The sequence below is a fragment of the Panulirus ornatus genome, chromosome 46, assembly GCF_036320965.1.
Source record: "Panulirus ornatus isolate Po-2019 chromosome 46, ASM3632096v1, whole genome shotgun sequence".
NCBI classification, from domain to species: Eukaryota; Metazoa; Arthropoda; class Malacostraca; order Decapoda; family Palinuridae; genus Panulirus; species Panulirus ornatus.
Window position 1 is genome coordinate 40,592,107 of NC_092269.1, and position 18,374 is coordinate 40,610,480.

Sequence of the window (18,374 nt, forward strand, 5' to 3'; positions counted from 1 at the left end):
CAGATATAAATAGATACAGACGTCTGTATGTGCGAGCGTACAATATTACACCTAAGGCATACCATCACGACGGCTTCTGTGATCAATGATGTTAATCAAACTCATTAGTATTGTTCATTGATGCATGTCATTCTTCTATTAATCGACAGTGTAGCAATGTATGGTGTCATCCGTGCACAATTGCTGTTTTAAAACAATGCTCATCGGATCTTAAGCCTGCAATATACTTATATAATTTGCTTTCTTATTTTCATACTAGTTCTCCCATTCATGCGGTCAAGGTTTCAAAAAATGCGTAACTACGAGGCCTTTTTCTCACCGCTCGACAAGAGACATGGGGACCAGGATTAGTCATGTAAATTACACGAAAGCCAATCAAACTCGAGCTTTCGATATAGACCTTATAGGAAGCACGCTAATTGGCCGTCGGGATGGAATGAAAGTCTCTGATTGGCCCAACTGCACGGCAAAGGGTGTGCCCTGTTGTAGTCACGCCCACCTCTGAGAAGTAGAAAGTCAACAAACACAGCAGAAATATCACAAATATTTTTTATCATCAAACACAAACACATTGATAACCGTTATCATCAGATTTTACTATCAGTACCCAGCGAGCGATACTGATGTACGATAGTTCTCAGTTCTCAGCTCGACACTGACAACAGAAGGAAACACACCCACGTCCGGCCGATCCCATTCTTGGTCATGGGGAAGTCACCCCAATAAATACATACAATCATTAAAATCTATTGCCTATTACGAAAAAGGCAAATAAAAACCATATCAATACAATCTAAATTTCTTTCCCTTAAGAGCATTAGTGCTTTAATGAAGTATAGGCATCTGAGTTTGGAGGTGTGCACTCCCCCTTACATGGAATGGACACTTCCGACATTTCCCCTTCCAAGTTGCAACGTGCACGTTAACGCACTCCCGCCGCCCACAGTCGCTCACGGGAACGAGTGTTTGATGGTACATACAGTTCCTCATCCCATCCAGCACAGACGCTGCCCAGTTGGACAACTGTTTTTACATCTAAATGGAAATCTATAAACACTAAACTAGAAAACTATGTCGGGAAAATTAGTTATATAAATGACTGGTATTGACGTCTTTACAAGGTACATGCTTTAATCTGATACACCAACGCCAGTGGAACTCTGTGTGTGTGTGTGTGTGTGTGTGTGTCTGTCTGTATAATTAACACTGTGTACATTTCTCTCCTCGGTAGGGCAAGATATGATAGGTCACATGACAGTTCAGACCACGCTAGCCACACACTTAGTCTCCTTACAGAGATGCTCTTTAATTACAGGTCAAGGCATTTGCCTTATATGACTCCCTCCAATTTGTTTCCGGTGGTCGTCACTACGTAGCGACGCGTCGTAAGGTTTGTGGTATGTACACACTGTGTACAGGCGGTGTGATAACGTATGTATGGATGAATAACAACATTCTTCAAATAACTGATGACTTGTTATCTTCATCACAGTTAACGTGAGTAACCTCACTGACATTACTACAGCAATACACATCTCAGATGTGACGTCATCCATGGTAGCGACTGTCCTACATGGAGGAGTGTTGGCGTCACGTGAGGCGAGGCTATCCAGCAGGTGCTGCTCCACCACACCTGTGTGCCACATCTACACAGTCCACGTCGATAACGATCATTGTACAGCATCAAGCCGGGAAATAATACAACGTATTTAAATAAGTTAATAAGAAGGATTACTGGCATTAAACGGGTTCAGGAAATTTTGAAACCATTCTGAGTTGACGATTGTAATCAGCCTTATGCTACGGTTTCCACCACTCAAGATGTGGAAGTTGACACACGAAACACCCAGTGGTTTACTGAGGCTACATACATGGTGGGATAATGAACTGAAGAATCACTCAGTGTCACAACAAACTACAACCAACATGAAGCAGGTCACCACATCCTCACACACTAGTACCCAACCATGCCACATATTCCGTCTATTTTTTCTTTAGTAATATTAATACATAGCGTCGTAATCTTCAGAATATCATAGAAAATCTGGTTTTGTATGATACTAATGTTTGCCTACGAGGATAATACGATAAATAAACTAATATAAGCTTATTTGCATAACTTAATTCATACATTAACTACCTCTGTGAACCAAGTAAGGATTTCATAAACATCCTTTCCATTTCGATTCCCCAATACATCACCATCTGAAGCTGTTCATAATAATACCACAGGTGCATCACCATGTAGCCAGGATGCAGCGAGGGAACAACGTGGTGGCCGAGACGATATTGGCTTTTTCACGACACAGCTCAGGACGCCTCTGTTGCCCGGGCAAGTCCATTTAACACCGGGAGGGGAGGAATGTGTGAGGTAAATGTAGGAGACCCATAACATGGTTTAAGGTTCTTCAGCTTCATTATATAACTTTATCGTGTACAGTCAGATACCAAACATCTACTGAAACTCTTCTGAACAATAAGATAGATAAAATACTTGAAAAATTGTACAAAGACATTGTCAACTTTGGCTGATCTAATTTCACAAATGCTTTCAAATAAATTACAATTTGATTTAAATAATAAATCCTAAACCAAAGTGTCTTGCAGTAACGAACACAAGAAAAGATATTAGTGTATGAATAATTAATAATGTTTCCTGGACAAGCAACCCTTGTATTAGTAGTATAACAGGACGCAAGGTTCAAAGTAATGTGGAACAGAATATGTTCTAACTATATTACTCCACAAAACACGATAAGGCGACCCTTCCACACGTCCCGTAGCCTAGCTCACATGTCCCGTACCACATATCTTTACCCAGGATGGAGGACGTCTAGGCAGATAATATGGCTAACGAAACAAGGTTAAACAACACTAACTCAGAATAAGGTTCTTTTGGTCTTCTTCCAGTATGAATACAAAATGCTGCAGTTAGTCTGAGGAAGCCCGGTGATGTGCAGTTAGGTGCCGTTACAACAAGTCTTTCTCCATCATGGAGGAAATAACCAGGAATTCTGGTGCTGGGGGGAGTGCGGGCGGCGCCGCTGGTGCTGGGGTGAGGCGTCTCCACTTCCGCGTTTCGGAACCTTGAAGCACCGCTGTCGGGACATTTCATCGCATCGGGACGTCCACGCGGGACCCGTTTATCCAACGTAGGACTCCTGGGATCCCAGCTGAGGCCTTGAGAAGCCACGCCAGGATACGCGAGCGGGCGTCGGGCCAAGAGAAAGGGGGCGGGATGGGACACAGCACAAGGAACTTGCTTCTCATCGAAGGATCTTGGCGGCAGGAGCCTGAACCTCGGCTCCACACGCATATTTGGCAGAAAAACCGAAGGACTAGTGAAGGATACATCCCATTAGTCTAAGCACTTCATGTCTTGTCAATCTTTTTTTTCTTTTGTCATGTATTACGCCATTACGAAGTTCATTTTCATTGCAAGTACTATGTAGTAAGCACACACTACACATGTATACAGATGATATATTGCTTTCTTGTACCTTCGGCATTCTGGGTATTTTGCCTGTTTTCAATTCAATAACAATATAGAAAAATAAAAATAAAAAACTCGTGATAAACTTAGCGTATACACCAACACAGAGACTATCATTATGATAACAGAATAGTAACATAACTAATGTTAGATACAAAGACCTTCAGTGACGTCATCGGATCACCTTGATCGAGCAGTGGTAATAATGGTATGCCTGCCTGCCTGTCTGTCTGTCTCGTGCAGCATACACAAGACTTATCAACAACCATCCTGTCACACCTACCAAGAACCCGAAGCAAATTCATACCACAACTAATGTAAACATACCAAGAGCGAGATGGTCTGAGAGAAGCGCCACACAACATCAGAACGTGCACAAGGTCAAACTCACAGTAACAACGATGCTTTTTATGATTACCGAACGACTTTAACCTAACCTCTGTGTTGCGTTTGCTAGTAGAAGGTCCTTTTTATCATTTCTAATTCATTTATGGTAACGATTTTCGGAGTTTTTTTTTTTAAGTCAAGAAACACTTCTAACATCATCCAAAAGCAGTGTTTAGATTTAGGGCTGTTGCATACAGCAATATCCATCTTATTCTTAAACGATGAATGCCAATAGTATAATAACCACGTTTTTACATAAAATGTATTCACCAAAGAAGTTTGTGCCATGATAACTTTTGTCAGCAATTATAAATAAAGGGGTAAACAAGTTATGTTTTCATATTTACATGTTGCTACCTGGTAACTGCCGACTTCCGTATTCTGTTGCATTTCCTAGTGAATGAGCTTAACCATTCCGTTTTCTGTGATAGGTTAAGATATACTATTGAAAATGTCTTCTATTCCGATATCCTTTAACGAGGAATATACCTATAAACATACTAATCTATGTAATTGAAAATTTCATTTTCAGACAATAATACCTTATCAAATTTATGAACGGTGGAAATAACAGTCTATCAGATGGTGCAACGTAATTCACCTTGGTTAAAAAAATCAACATTTCATGTTCTAAAAATCTGAGTCACACTTAGTAATACAATAATAATAATGACTCGAATGATTCATCATTTGTATAAACATTTTCATAGTCACCAATAAGATCTTAATGTTCATACTTCTCTATAGTGTTTAGTTACCCCCTTACAAAGTTTAGTTACCCCCTTAGTGTTTGGTTAACAGTCAAATGTTTTCTATGAAAATTTGCGTCAGAGAAAACGGTTATGAGCACTTGACCCAGATGTGTGTGAATGATTACCATATGTGATTACCATTTGTGCGTTACTGGGAGAGTCTTACACAAGCTTTGACCTGTCTCAACATTATACATATAACCATGTGTAAATCTTATGTATCCACAGGTTTATCTGTGTATCATTAGTACGAGATCAGACTGTACTAACAACAAATCCCAATAAGGAGCCTTACTTATTTTTAGACAACCATTCACTGGGTACATAACCTGGATGAAAATATTTATACCATACATTTGTATTTACTATTACTGGATGAACGTGAAAATGAGTTCTAGAGTTTTATTTAATCAAATTGGCAAAATCATTGTGAAAGCTCTAACTTTCACCTAGGAAATGTAGTAATGGTACAGCTGTGACCCGTCCCCTGCTCCATATACCCAGTAGCTGGACATGACAGCCTAGCTCAAACCCAGCCCGACTAAGTAATAAGCACCAGAGGCGACCTGAATGTTCGCTCCCTCAGTGACACCTGCTTTACTTTGGTCCGTTACAGTGTCGACTGGATCAGATGATGACCCATTCCTGTATACTACCAGATCACAACCAATACTTTTATGTATATGTATTATATACATGGTACACCAAGCGTTCAGTCGTGGTGGTAGATCTATACTCATGTGTACCCATTGTACCACAGCCTGTACACAGACCTGAACACTGGCAAGTGGAGACTAAAAAGTGGTACTCCGTCCCCATACATACATCTAGGTGAGACTCTTCCTTTATGCATTTAACTTTTTGGCTAAAGAATGTCTGACCGCCATAATGTCGTTTCCCCGTGATGTATGGTTAAGATGAAAAAACAGGCAAACTGGGCATACATATGTAGTGTAAGTGCAATATAATCTAGATGATTTCTAACTGGTAATAGATGTATGACGCTTATACATTTATTGTGTTAACATGAATATCTATCAAAGACTATTTTCTAAAATTAAGTACATTTGAAACAAAAATATCTCGAATAATTCATAATATGCTAACATTTCATTAATGAGTGAACAAATACAAATGTATGTAATGTAATCATAAGTTCCAGTTGTGTTAATTCACTGTGTACACATACCTTGCCTAACCTGCACACATCGGCCTGCATCACCTACAAACTCGTCCATGATACTGTTCATGTCCGTCTACAGTGATCACTTAATATAAAATCTTTCGTTGACCTGATAATTACTGGCGATGCTCTTCCTGACCACCCTCAATGACCACGCGCATTATAACAAGGTTATATACTCAGGTCACCAATAACTGTCCGTACAGTGTTATCACACAACCAGGTTAGCATCAGCTACCTCAACATAGTGGGACTAGGTTACATGGTTAGGTCAGCGTCAAGTGTCTCTGAATAGTGGGACTAGGTTACAGGGTCAGGTCAGCACCAATCAGCTAACTAGATCTCCGTAACCTTTATTCTTGACCCAAAACAAGCCATAGGTGGAAGGTATTATAGTGACCCTGTACAGAGGATGAAGCTCAACGGCAGCGTTCCGCTACCTCCCGAAACCTTAACCTCAAAACTCTCGCGCACGGTGAGTGGAGCAAGCTGGCTGGCTAACTTGGACCCAAAACCTTCACCTCAATAAGCCAATACCGACGACACATGAGATATCGTTGTGAACTACATCGCCTAACACATATATGATGAAAGTTACGCAGGAATCCATTACGGGCTTCTCAGTGAGATCTTGAGCTACTTAACTACAGAATCAAAAGCCAAGGCCCTGAACCAAAGACCATATCGTTATCGTGTAACTATATCAATATATATTTTTTTTTCTCTAATATCATTCGAAAGGTAAATTATAACTTTGGTAAACATGTGGCTAAAGACACCACTCTTCGAAGTAACTGATAAAACTGAAAGAAAAGCGAAGGAAGCTAACAAGACATAATTACCACGGGACCTTATTTTTCATACTTGATCTCTGTTATCTGCTCTGGCGGTGTATAGTGGGGAAAAGCTTTGAAGATTAGAGAATAAAAGAGAAAGTTAAATGCTTGTATAATAAAGAAATAATGAAAACTCAACCTCCACAAGCCTCAATTTATCTTATTTTCGATGCAGAAAAAAATGCTTTGGTCCTGTATTTATATGCATTAGCTGGGTGGTTTGAGCGATGTGTGTTTTTGTTTCGAAAAAATTATTTCCCATTAAACGTAATCAATTTTACCGAACATTCTTCATGTGGCGAAAGAGACATTACATTGTCGCTGGTATACTTCAGCTATAACAATAAAATATACAAAAGGTTTCTGCCCCGCAGTGAATCAGAAAACACATCGCTTTGTTGATTTGTGTTTCATGCAGTTTTGCGGTAATCAACCCCAAATATTCCCTGATCTTCACAGCCCTCCCCACAATCACTTATCTAACAACGTACAGAAAAAAATCCAGATCACACTTTTTAAGTTTAATAAATGAATTTACATGTTATTCTTCCTCTTTTATTAAGTTACTCGTGTTGTGTCCTTAAACTACACGTTTACCCAAACATTTATGTCTGTATGAATAAGTGTGTATGATTAGCATTGCATTAACTTCACTAATGTGTCCAATAACGAATCTGTACACTTGAATCAAGACGAAGTATATGGTCAAATTCGTGTATTCAACATCCCCAAACCTAACCCTGATATCACTAAAATATGGCATGAGCTACACAAACTTGTAGAATGTCTTCACCTCGCCGGCCAACAGCCTAGCTTAGCCGAGTTTACTGGACGATTTCCTTAGTTTACGTTTGACTAACTATCATTACCGCTGTTTGAATTAATTTGTGTGGGATGATTATAATGATAATTCAGTCTGACAAAACTACTTTAGCGTTAGGTAACTAGAACGTAAAGCTTAGGTAATTATGAGTGAGGTAAATACGACAAATTGGACTATAACCCTTGCTCCTTTCATTTGGAAATTTCTTAATTTGATGTGCAAAAGTTTGTAAGAGATAATAGTGTAGATCTGCACATACAGCGTGGGGAAAATGTGCATTTACTAAGAACTTTTGTAATGATATTTCTAAGACTACTATTCATCGTAAGTATGTCTTAAGCAACGCGTCGAAGTCTTTGTAATGATCTTTGCTCAATCTTCACCTTTCCGACGTCGTATATCATTATCGTGCACACTGGCCTACAGACCCTGCCTTACCCAGTTAACTACTGCCTGACCCACCACACACGCAGCCATCCCGTCCTCAACGACCTGTATTGATCTTAAATGGTTACAATCCATGACGCATATGTCCTGTCATTATGGACGACACAATTTCGTACAAGTTTTCCAAAATATACACGCTATTTTCTCCTCATCTTGTCAACAGGAAAGTGAATGTCCTTATATGGTTTCCATTTAACTATTACCAGTAACTGAATGGTCATTAATAGCACTAAATTCAAGGTAGTCCAGGTTCTAAAGACGAAAATGTCTCCATGTGATTGACAGACACTTCAAATAAACGATGATCCACTTTGAATATATTAAGTCAGAGATCAAAATAAAGATTCATATCATAGTAAGTTTAGCATGAACTACGAAAATTCATCTTAGCCAATGTACAAACGAAGTAGGTAACCTAACCTTGTCCCAGTCTTACCATATGATGGTTTTGGAAACATTTTTATAAGTAGACTTTGATGAAAGGAATTACATCATCGTAATGGTAGTTCTTTGTTAAAACGACAACGGAGGGAATCTCCTATCGTCAGCTCTGTATACTATGAAACACCAGCACAGTATGTCTGTCACCCTAAGGTCAGGTCCTGTCACTCAGCCGTCCATCGCCCGTCACCTGCCGTGCTGGCCTCCCACGGCCGCTTTCGTAGCCATGGTTGGTATGGGGTCACGGGAATGGTTCAGCGGAGCAGGTCACTGTGTCAAACCAGCGAGTCAGGTCACAATACTGGGGCAGATTGAGGGTAGGTCAGTGTGGCGCAGGGTGGGTTGGGTCTCTACTTTCGGTTCTGGGAGGAGGTCCGTGCTACCAGCTGTTGGAGGTCACGGGGTCACTGGTTAGCTGTAGGTGATGGTGATACGGGCACAGAAGGTGACCCGCATCCTCGGCTGACGAAAAAAAATTCACCTCATTTTCTTACTCATCTTTGGCCAAAGAAACAATGGTGTTTTCATGGCAATCAAATCATCGCCAGTTTCTCGATCACTCTGCACAGTCCACTGTAAATTGTCTCTATTTAAAGTCAGTTTCTGAATGGTGTTTCATTCATACCTTAACGTCAGGAAAGCCAGCGTATTGCGCGGGATGGGGTGGGAGCATTCCCGTGGGTGGACCTCCCCGGGCGGGATGGGTCCCCTGCACAGGTATGTCTGTGGGTCGCCCCAGCGGGTCGCGAGGAGCAGAAAGACAACCCATCACTGGCGCTTCCATAGTCAAAATGACGATTTGTAGGTTATTCCCCGAATTATACCTATGCCTTCTAACTTTTACCACACTATTCTGTGAGTTTCTGATATCTGCCACGGTTATAAACAACCCGAAATGCTGTTGAGTTCCTTTGTATTCCAATAAATCGTTGGAAGACATGCCTAGCCCTGTCGGTTGTAAGGAGGAGAATGCTATTGAGGAGAGGAAACGATAGCCGGTAAGTAGTGGGGGAAACGGCACCCTCAGTAGATCGTGCGGAGCAGACAGGCACCCAAATACGTCGTGGGGAACAGCCAGGTACCCAATAGGCAATGAGGAGCAGACAGGAGCCCCAGTAGGTCGTGGGGAGCACACGGCTGCCTAAGTAAGTTATAGGAACAGACGGCCGCCCCAGGCTAGGTCGTGGCGGAGGGGAGTTATGACGAGTAACCTGGTGGCCAGAAAGCCAGATAGGACATGTTTTACATGTCATTTGACACTAGGCTGCAGCTTTAATTAACTCATCCTCTATACGGTTATGAGCTATTTGATTCCAGCCCTGTACCTGCTGTTTGATTCGAAACATTTCTGTTCTTCGAAAATGAAAATTTGTATTAGTTTCCTAATTGTCGATCATCACCAGAAAAATGGTGATGATCGATGTCTGCGATTTGCACATCGGGGTCTTACATCGCCCGGGATCTGGAGCCTTAAACAATCAGCCAAAGTCAACATGGGTCACGTGAACCTCCGTATTCGTAACCATTCACTTACAAATAGATAATAAAATTATGAAAAAACGCGAATATGCTTTAAAAAAAAACAGGGTACAGTCTTCCTTATCGTTCTGTAATAAAGAATGTAATAAGAATCGGTAAAGGATAATAATTTTTTCAGAATAAGTGCCTACCGCAATAATAAACCGAAACGTCTGTGGCCTCCAGCCTACGCAAAAACATTTAATTTAGTCTGTCATAACAAATTACCATTTTCTATTAAAATATTGTTTACCCCATTTTCTCTTTCACAAGTGTCTTGGGCGAGTCTATTGATACTGACCAAACTTTCTTTTATCCTGAATCAAACGCATCATCTGACGATTCATATGGAGAAAGGCTAATATAAAACTTACAAATACAACAGAAAAATCAAATTCGCTTAAGTTAGTACATAAATGAATGAATGAACTATGAACTCCCCCGCCGTTATTATGGACCCTTCCTTGCCGGTCACATCCACAATACTCGTGTCGTGTCGGTCTCGAGCAGTCACGGACATACACATACACCATGTAGTTCCTGAACCTGTTAGCTAAACATGATCGTGCTTCTCAGTTTCAATAAATTCTTATTTGCCGGCAAACGTCACACTTACCATATCAAAACCTACGAAAATAAGAAAAACGATACCCAAGGAGGCATCTTAATTTCAGCGTTCTTTCGGGTCTTGCCCTGCCCGGCATGATGTAAACATGAGTGCAGCCCTCTACCATTCGTCTTCCTACGTGCTACAGATTTTGTAAAATAGTGACAAAGGAAAAACCTATTACTTTGCTCTAACAAATAACGATTCTGTTGGTTTACGTAACATCCGCAATTTTTGTACTCAAAATGAATCCGATTGCATTACGTTATATATTTTCAGGGCCTAAAGAACATCGTTGTAGCAACTGGTAATTGTTGCGTTACGTCATAATAACAGAAACACTGAACCAGTACCATATAAAGAAAGTTTCAAAAACAATGAAAAGCTCTGACACAAAAAAAAACAAAAAAAATCACTACCAAACACACTAAAGATAAGGGTAGATTTATAGTAATGTGTCTTCAATATTATCTCCCAACTAATTTAAAACATATATCACCCTTAAAATGTAGTTCTACCTTTCGTCATTACTGCTACGGAAATCCGAAAATCTACTCCTAGGTTAATGACCGCCAATGATCCGACCTGTCCAAGCAGTCGACCACTGCATCACTACATTCATGTCTAACCCAACCAGTGCATTACCCTCGTCCCTTTGGCTGTCACCCAAGAGCTCTCTCTGGTGTCTACTACTCTCTCTCTATCCATCTACACCTAAGGCGTGACCATACTTGGATTATTCATATAAATTTCGGGAAACGCATGGTACGGTATCATCACCTGCCCACAACACAACGCTTCCGCCACGACTTACCTCCCAGTGATGGTTACCCCGTCTATGGTCACTCCTGCTGGCCTCACAAAATGAAGGCTTGAAGCTCAAGATATGGTAGACGTAATCCATACCGAATGTTCACACAGAAAAAGTGTTCACCAAACAAAATATACTGATCTATTTTTCCTCGTGCACCCCGCTAGTGTCAGAATAAAAATAAACAAAGACTTCACAAAAAGACGAGAAGATACCGTTTTCTGATCGTAAACATCATTATGCGTGTGACACCTGGTGGTTGGAATCGTCATTACCTCCTCCAGCAGGTAAATGGTTTGGTCGGCTGCTATTCAAGTACAGTCAAGCAAGAACTTTGCTTTACTGAAATTTACCGTAGTAGAGCGGCTTCCTGTAGGTCTGGTCCTTAAGAAAACATTATCATTCATGAAATACCAATTAACAACGATGCCTTTCATATCGCTGCTATAAGAGAATAGATATTGAAGGCAACGCTGCACTGCGGGACTAGTTAACGATGGTAACAGAGTATTTCATATAAAAGATAACTACGTACAACTCACGGTGATATCCTGGGACTGTAGCCTGTATACAAGCCTAGCTTACCTAGCAATGTATCCCACATAAAGCCACACTTCCCCACACACAGTACCCTGAATACATGCTGTTTACCCACACTGTATCCTATATACCAAACAAATTTAGTCCGCACTATACCCCTGTATTCAAGCCTAGTTTACCACACATCGTATCCTGTATTCAAGCCAAGTTTACACCACACTGTAGCCTGTAATATGAATTTTTACCTCGCTCCGTATCATGTGTACAAGCCAAGTTTAACGTGCACTCTGCGGGCAGGGGAGATGACAGCTTATATACTTTAGGTTTTGTCATTGAAATATTGACATGTATACTTCGTAGCACGAATTAACTTTGATGCAAGTTAAATGACAGATCACACATTCAACAGTTAACTGAAGAAACTATATTGCAAGGTGTTCTGTATATTTACATAGCTGACGTCATTTACTGTGACGACACACAACTAATGACGTTACACTTGGAACGTTCATCAGTTTGACCCTGAACGATGAGACTGGCGTTTACTAACAACTTTCTGCACCTCATTCGACCTTGAAAATAGGAACTGGAACCAAGTTTTAGGATTTCTCCCTTTCCTCTCTCGCCTCCGCTCACTTTCTCCACATTTTCACTTTCACTTGGCAGTAGGGAGGGAGGGAAAGGCCAGAACTCACCTCCTCATTTGACGCGACGCTTCAGGAATGGTTTCTCTCGCGCGTTTTCTTTTCAGTATATAGATTACGAGACTTTCAGACCTTGTACGAGAGGAAAACTTATAGAAGTGTTGACTTCAACCCAGTTTGTCATAATTTTTCCGTTGATAAACTTAAGTCCATTAAGGACTGGACGTCGGGGAAATTGAATGCAGGTGGAGTTCAGTAGTCTTAAAAAAGGTTGATATGTCCATATAGGAAAATTTTCAAATAATTTATTAAGAAATAACATATCCTATGGCTCTAGGACTTGGGTGTTTGTCATAGGTTCACACACTGAAGAAAACCTAACCAACACGCTAAGTAAACAATAAACACGAGCGAGTTGAAGACTTTCCAAGACAGACAGATACAGGAGTGGCAACGGTTGGGCATGTGAGGACCGTAGGCCTTGTGCAAGGTCTTATATCATCATGTTGTGACCTTATATTACCATGTGGTAATATGAGCGCACGACACAACAAAATCTTTCAGAGTTGTGTAGTTCCAGCAACTTATTTTTCCAGATGTGTTGACAGCACGGCCCTGGCCATTATTGTTCACTTTACGTTTGATTCTCACGTTTGTGTTGAGATAATAGATTAATATGCTAAAATGTTAATATGTTAAGCTCATATTGGTGGAAGATACTGATAATAAGGCCGAGCTATACGGTGTTGGCTGGAGGTCATGTGATCAGCCATGGAAATGTTCAAGTCTGGAAGCTGGCCATTGCATCTCACAGCTTTGATTGGTCACTTGATATGCCCTTAGCACCGCCCATAACCTACTCTGGCCAATCAAGACCGGCGGCGTGAAAGGCGAGAGAAAATTCGAGTGTTGTAGAAATTCTGTTTTGAACTGGAAAGTTTCTTGTAGCGAGGGAAAGGTTAAATGAAACCGACATCCAATCCTTGGGTGAAAGTGAAAGTGGCGAGAGATGCTGAAAGTGAAAGTGAAAGTGAGAAGGTTTCCCCTGCTGAGAGAGGAAAGTGAGAGAGAGAGCGAGTGATGGCTGAGTCTGTCCTTACTTACCCTGGCGCCAAGGTCACTATGGCGGCTTTTACCAGAGTTCGACCCATTTCTCTTAACGAGAAACTACCAGAGGAAGAGGATTAGAAATGGCGGAAGGCATAGCTGGTCCGTATTGGTCTCGCCCGGCCTTGTGGTCGTCTTTAGTGAAGGGTATGGTCGTATATGTTGATGGTCGTCTGTGATGGTGTGATGGTCTTGTGGTAGTGATGATCTAATGGAATTATTATGGTGTTGTGGTCGTCTTAGGTTGTGAGGATGACATTGTAGTGGTAATGGTGATATTGTGGTCATGCGGTGTTGTTTTACTTGATCCCAGTAAAGGGGTTAAGACATAATGGCGAAGGGTTGTCATATTTCTTCCTGAAAATAGTCACTTTAACTTGAAAGAGGAAATAATTTCTCTTTTCAAATTTTCTGAAAACATTACGATACAGGTAAGATCCCCACCCGACCTTCTTAATGACTGATGGCGGAAGATTTCAACTTGAGAAAGCTTTCGGAAGCCATTTTGTTTTCGTTTTCTACTTCAATAGGAGAAACTTAAGACGAGAGAGGCACCGAAGTCCTTCTTATAAAACTCAAACGACCTTGAGACCCAGGGAGACTGCTAACTGTGCACCAGTTTCCACCACTTCCCTCTCTGTCTACTCTACTTACCGACTTTCTCTGGCTTTCTCGCTCTTTCTGGAGCGGGGGCACTACTTTCCCACTGCCCCTCACCCCTTCACCTAGTTCCTCTTACCCCAGACAAGTTAGAAACTGAATTTGTTCTAAGACAATCTTTTCCCTCGAGGACTGAGACGACAGCAGCTCCAGGTCGTCGTGTCTGTGTTGTCCGATGTTTGAGATGCCCTGAGGACTTAAACATCGTGGCTGAGCTGGACTGAGCTGGACTGAGCTGAAAAAAATAAAACCTGGCGTGAATTAGATGTCTATCTGTTCCGCTCTAGATAAACAAAATCGTTCAGTCAGAATTTATCTACCTGTCTCAAAATTAAAAAAAAAAAAAAAAATTTACGATATCCGATTAAGGTGTATACATCCCACCCACACTGTATACATCCCACTCACATACAGAATGCTAGATTTTCTAGCCATAGGCGTTCGGTATCTCGAGCGCACGAGAAAACGTTTACCTGGACACAGCCAACAGAAAATCATCTGGCAAGTCGTACTTTCTTCTGACCTTGAATAAAGGAGACGAAGACCCTCGTAGAAATTTTCGTTCAACTCTCCATTGACGGCATCAGATGTTCCGACGTTGAGAACGAGGGGATGGCCCCTAGAAAGTCTCTTCTCCACTTTCTACCTTTCTCGTGCATTCTCCCTCCTGCTTTCTCCTGGTACACAATATGAGGCAAAGGAACTACTTTCCTCTTTCAGCTCCCTCAACCAGGATCTGATCGCAGGCCTCCCCGAGCCTTCCTTCCCATAGACCTCTGCTCACGTTTGTTTACGTCGATTGTATAAACGTTCGTGACAACCTACGTTAAGCATAAACTTCCTTCCATCTTTCCAGGTTCCAGTTTGAAGTTACTTTGAAACATGAATCCTGAAGGACTGCTGAAGATGATCAGAGATCCTTCATAAATGATGTGAGGTGAGTAATATGTGGCAGGATCAATAATTCAAGCCATTAGTAACACCAACACCAACAAGAAGATTAATCAGTATATCGACAACAGCCTAAAACATGAGGGGAAAATACGAGGCGGCAACATGTTGGCCTTGCCGAGTGAACGGCCGCTCGATGATGCTATAGTCAGTCGCCCACGCCGACCCTGAGGTTAATGGACGAGTGTGTGTGTCGTAGGCATTGCTCGATATCTGGTACTCTATCGCCTTAGCTGTTATTGTATATCCACCAACAGCAGGATCAGGTCTTTACCATATAAATTTTCAGTTAACCGGTGAAATCAGAGCAGAATGAAGTTATTAATTATATTGTACGATGTAGGCAAAAGTTTGTCTTAATCTACATGCCTTTATAAAAGGTCTAACTTAAGTTTCATCAAACGATACATGATATATAAAGGTACAGAAACTATGAACTCGCCCACACATTAGGTTCTGCGGGCTGTGTTTATAGAGTACCATGTAAAAATTTTAATATGTTTGATGTTGGGCAGACTAGTAAGGATCTTTATGTTAGACTTAAGCAACATAAATATAGTACAAAAACAGGACAAGAATCAAATGCCTTGTTTAATGTTAAAAAATATGATCATTGTATTGACTGGAGTAATGCCAACTCAGTTATTAACTCCTGTACCATAAGAAATATTATTGAATTTCCTAATATCAAATACACAAAGAATTGTAACATTAATATCAGTGAATGTCTATACAAATTGGATAGCTTTGCTGTAGGAAAAAATGGAAACAGTTCCCTTTCCTGTCCACATAATATGATTTTATGACATGTTGCCAGACATGAACGCACCAACACCACCATCCATATACGTTTGTACACCAATGGCGTCCGAGTTACGTCCCTTCCTTGTATATCAACCGAGTTATATTTTTCTTGTACCTCCCCTGATAATGTGATTATTACACGAAAGCGCACTTGGGAACCTATCGCGTTTCATTTCCCCACAGACTCATACGAATATATATATATATATATATATATATATATATATATATATATACACACACACACACAGGCACGTCTGTATGTAGATGTATGGCTGCGACCCATATGTCCGACCCTTTCGTTAAAAAAATAAAGCGCTTGTCCCTTAACAAAACATGTAGAATCTGTCATGCCGGCTCAACACAAACTCTAAGTTTACCAAGAAAAGTAAGATTCATTACTTAACATCAAAAACACTTTGAATTACATAAACATTATGATTTCCCGTCTGGCAATATTGATTCCAGTTTATACCACGAGAACGAAAGTTACAACTTGATGGGAGCAGGTTGGCCACGACCCTCGGCGGCAGAGTTACATCCTACCCCAGCGAGCGATGCACACCATCTGAACACCTTAAATTTCTATATCATTATACTGGTGGGAGGAGCTAGGGTTTAAAAGGCGTGGCCAGACCCTGACCAAGATCTCCTATTGGTCCAAATTTTCGCCTTGGTCACAATAATCCAATCAGAGTCCTTCATCCACAGAGAGGTCATGGCTACACCAATGCGAGAGAGGGATATGCAGCCTTGCGTTTTCGTGGAACCAATAGGATCTATTAGAGGTATATATGATTTTGTTACCTCCCTGTTTGGACACGTGAAACAAAGCGATGGAACCAATGTCAGTGCCCTGAAGACGAGTCCATTCTGAGCAAACAGGGGAGAACCTATGACCTTATAAAATATTTTGTCACTGTCGCATTTCTTTCCTTGGAAATACTTAATATTAGCAGCTTTTGGGATAATTAGTGAGTGACTGGAATGAGAACGATAGCCTTGGTACGAAAGGTTAGCCAAGGAGAAGGAGGTGAGATTTAGACTAGGCTGGGGTCGTCGCCAGCAGCAGCATCCATCTCTAATTTTGGCTTGGTCTGGCCTTGAAAGCCAGGATCCAGGATACACCTCAACGGACTCCCTGGATCCTTCAAGGTCTTTTCCAGAACTCCATGAGCTTCCATGCTCACACGACACTGAATCGTCCCCTGGAGAAGCGTCGAGGAAATGGCTGGAATAGTTTCCAGGGCAGAGAACATAGATCTGTATGGTTGAATGACCAAGTTCAAGGTCCTCCCCTGGTCCGTGGCCGAATACCTCATGCTTCCGGTGATGTTGGCGAGGTGGGGGGGTTAAGGTCAGCGTCCCCTAGCCTAGAGCCGTCCGGGTCACTACACCTTGCCCTACCTCGGTCACACCACCGTCAGGCTAGGAGTCACAACACAGGCCATGTATCACCTCAAGGTCAACCTTTACCATTAGCAGTACTCGAACGGTCTGGCTCAAACCTTCACATGCTCCTCTTTGTTCCTCTCAAAACCTCAAACTTCCGCCTAAATCGAAGTTCTCAGGAAAAAAGAAAACCGAAAGTTATTTCATCGTTTGACCCAAACTCGCCACTACTGACACCAGCAGCTATGAACAAGGTCTTACGTTGATCATCGCTGCCACTCGCTCCTGCAACAGATCGTCATTGGGTCGTCCCTTCTCACGTCTTGTTCCATGCAACTACCCATCCTGTGGTAGCGTCCGTCATATAAAGGTGTTATTCCCTTACCTGAAGATGTTAATCTTGATGGAGTGTACTGTATTGTGGGTAACAGGGGTACGTGTACCACGACGTGGGTAATCTGGGGCAGGATGTGTCCAGTTAACAATGGGAACAAGATCGGCGGTGATGACCACGAGTAAGTACGGGCCCTTCCACGATCAGGCCCGCATGGTTTCGAATCCTTGGCATGACCTACCAAACTAGGAGTCCATCCTCTCCTCAGAGCTTGTCGATAAATGAGTTAGGCTGGTGTGAGTAGATATTTTGCTTTGTCACTGTCTCCCGCGTTTGCGAGGTAGCGCAAGGAAACAGACGAAAGAAATGGCCCAACCCACCCCCATACACATGTATATACATACACGTCCACACACGCAAATATACATACCCATACATCTCAATGTACACATATATATATATATATATATACGTATACAGACGTACATATATATACATGCACACAATTCACACTGTCTGCCTTTATTCATTCCCATCGCCACACATGGAATAACATCCCCTTCCCCCCTCATGTGTGCGAGGTAGAGCTAGGAAAAGACAACAAAGGCCCCATTCGTTCACACTCAGTCTCTAGCTGTCATGCA

General features: G+C 41.6%; 1 long non-coding RNA gene across 1 annotated transcript; it reads left to right on the top strand.

The window, feature by feature from the left end:
* The first annotated feature begins 957 nt into the window (after positions 1 to 957).
* LOC139763378 (uncharacterized) lies at positions 958 to 4,192 on the top strand. The gene is made up of 3 exons (XR_011716111.1): positions 958 to 1,121; positions 2,233 to 2,371; positions 2,911 to 4,192. It is a non-coding gene; the product is annotated as an uncharacterized lncRNA (long non-coding RNA).
* The last annotated feature ends 14,182 nt before the right edge of the window (positions 4,193 to 18,374 follow it).